The 3073-nt window shown below is 39.7% G+C and overlaps 1 protein-coding gene across 5 annotated transcripts in view; it reads left to right on the top strand.

Annotated features, from left to right (window-relative positions):
- The window catches only part of UBE2E3 (ubiquitin conjugating enzyme E2 E3), a 126258-nt gene extending 123390 nt beyond the window's left edge, over nt 1-2868 (top strand). For all 5 annotated transcript variants that reach the window (XM_083376057.1, XM_083376055.1, XM_083376058.1 and 2 more), the window contains one exon: nt 1-2868. This exon is cut by the window's left edge and continues 1583 nt beyond it. The gene's annotated coding sequence lies outside the window, so the exon portion shown is untranslated.
- The last annotated feature ends 205 nt before the right edge of the window (nt 2869-3073 follow it).

Here is a 3073-nt window from a genome sequence, read left to right on the forward strand (position 1 = left end):
TGATAAGCTGTTTTATCTCCAACTGCTTGAAACAAACTTTCTGACACTTCTTCATCTGATTAGAACCTAAAAACCTGAAGATGTTAAGAACTGTGATACTGTACAATTCTCTTTGTTGGATACCAAGGAGCTGATGGAAACATGACATGTGCTCCACTGACGGTTTATTCTTAATTAGTCAGTTGATTCTTAACCAGTGAGCGTATAGCTGAGTATAGTTGATGGTAGGCAGGGGAATCTTGTTATTCTATAGATTCTCCAGGTCGAAGGAGCAAATTATCAAAATTTGATTGGATTTCACATAATCTCCCACCTACTTCTATAATTTAGCATAAATAGGTCATTTTTATAATTCCAAAATTTTGAGGATTTTGGATCTTGCCAATTTTTTCTAATTTGTAGAAAATGTCCACTGCTCCGGTGCTTCTGAATTATGTTAAACCTGTCTTCCAAAGCAATACAACGGCATGATTTCCTTATTCACTTCTCTTATGTGTCATAAAGAGTGTCATAAAACTTCAAGAGAGCGTTTTCTCAACGAGGTCAGCAGAATTTGAATAAATATTGACTTAGAAGCAAAGAATTTTTTTAAAGGAAACACAGCAGAGAGGTTTCACTTGTTGGTAACTGTCAACACAAAATAAGAAGTAGGCCTTTCTCCAGATTTTTCCCTGCAAAAGAATGGGATCTCGAAATAGTCGTGCATAATGGTCAGATGCCTGAGTGAGGATTGCACGTGGTCTCGTTTCCAGATAGAATGGATGCATACTTTCCACTTACGAGAGCTTGATGGAAACGTCACATTTACCATGAGATTTTCATCACAATCTGCTCACTGCCCAGGGTGATAGGCTGTCCTGTTGTGTGCATCAGGTGGATAGCTTAGTCCACAGCAGCACATGTTAAAATATTAACATTCCTTTTCCCGTTGCATGACCACCATAGGCCTTTGTTTATGTAGTCAGAACATCAGACAGTGCAAGCCAGTCATCCAGAAAGATGATTTGTGTTTATGTGACAGATACGTTCTTACTATTTATGTTTCAGGCTTCCAGGTTCAAACTCAACAAAACTATTGTCCACTGGGGGCGGGTGTGGAGGGGTGCTGTTGAAGCACTTCTATCAGGCAGTGATGTACTTTTTATATATTTCTGGCTGGAGTTCAACATTTTTATTATGCAGAGTATTAACAAATTACAGAGGCTTCAAGGTGTTTGAGGTTCGTCTGTAAGACCTACGGCCTCAGAATATGACGCCTAGAGCAATATCAGTTGAGACCATACCTGCCTGCTCTGCAATAAAATCTCAAATGACAAATTATCCTATTTATCTCCGACCTAAATGTCATTTTCACTGGAAATTTAAAGGGTATATTAACAACTCGGGACCTAGTTCAGATTCCCCCCCAAAAAAACAAAATGGCTGTTCAGTGCAGCAATCATCTTAGTAGGCAATTGATAAAAGCAATCTGTTTAACCCACATTTTGTTAGGTATGATAAGCTAGTTCTCACAGAGGTGTCAAAGGTATTTCTGGGCTGTCATGTCATAAATTTAAAGAGAGGCTACTCTGTCCTCTGCCCCATTCCCAAAACAGCTGCTTCCAGCAGAAATGTCAACAAAAGAAAACATTCGAACCTTGCTTTATCGTCCACATTCTTGATTCCCGGGCCCTCTTGTGTGAGGAGGCATAGAGAAGTGTTCAGTCAACTGATCTCCACCACCTAAACTGAATTCATCTTTAGCATTTCTTCCATGAAAAGAATTCCTACAGCTAGTCTTGTAAAGAGAGAACAGAAGGTATACATGGGAAAATATTAGGGTATCGTATCTAGGGCATAAGGGACGCGGTGGCTCAGTGGGTTAGGACGCTGAGCTTGTCGATCAGAAGGTTGGAAGTTTGGCGGATCGAATCCCGAGTGCCGCGTAGCAGAGTGAGCGCCTGTTACTCGTCCCAGCTTCTGCCAACCTAGCAGTTCGAAAGCACGTAAAAATGCAAGTAGAAAAATAGGGACCACTCCGGTGGGAAGGTAACAGCGTTCCGTGCGCCTTTGGCGTCTAGTCATGCCGGCCACATGACCACGGAGACGTCCTCGGACAAGCGCTGGCTCTTTGGCTTTGAAACGGAGATGAGCACCGGCCCCTAGAGTTGGAAACGACTAGCACATGTGTGCGGGGGAACCTTTACCTTTACCTATCTAGGGCATGTTTGTTAGTCATCTTCCATTAATTTCAGGAGATGTTCACAATTCCCAGCAATATAAGTGAAGTTTATGGGGCATGTGAATTTGGTACATTTGTCTTATAAATTGTGACAAGAATGTATGACAGTTACCGGGCAAGTGGACCACAGGGAGAAACTAGATCTTACTGGTTCCTAGGGAAAAGATAAAATGCGTTGGTATATTGCACGTTCCATAAATTTACAAAAAAAATGGCAAAATGTATATTTCACATACTAGATGTGGGCCCTGCAACACTTTCAAATATTTATATCATATAATATATAGTATAATTGATTAACATCATGTTCTTGGTTTTTTTTAATGCACTAAAGTTTCAGACTGCAGAAAATTTGAAATATAAATGGGACGCCTTCTCAATATTGCCCCGGTTGACTTTCTTTACTAAGATTATATTAGTAATTCTAAAATTTCCTTCCTGTCATCAGTTTGTCAACACCTTGTTCCTTTTCATGTTGCTTTTTTCTGTCTGTAAATTTTATATTTACTGAAGTAAGAAGTCGGGGGGCGGGGTTGTGTACACATTTAAACTTAAAAAGAACTTAATTTTGTTTCTCAGCTTTTCTCTGCTTACACCAAACAGCAGAAAGAAATTTGTATTGTTAAATAAATCAATTAGTTGTTAAATGAGAACGTGTGCCTTTTCTCTGTTTATTTGGTTTTTCAAAAAATACCTATTTTGGCTATTCTTACCTAGCTAAGGCCCATATTGCTATAAGCGGCAAAGTCCTACTTATATAAAACCCTTTTTCTATCACATCGGTTAGGGTCTCCAGGATATGTCTGGTGTGATATCAAGGTTGCCCAAAGTATTGTGTGGGTTTCAGGATTT

Source organism: Vipera ursinii (genome assembly GCF_947247035.1).
Source record: "Vipera ursinii genome assembly, chromosome: 1".
NCBI lineage: Eukaryota > Metazoa > Chordata > Lepidosauria > Squamata > Viperidae > Vipera > Vipera ursinii.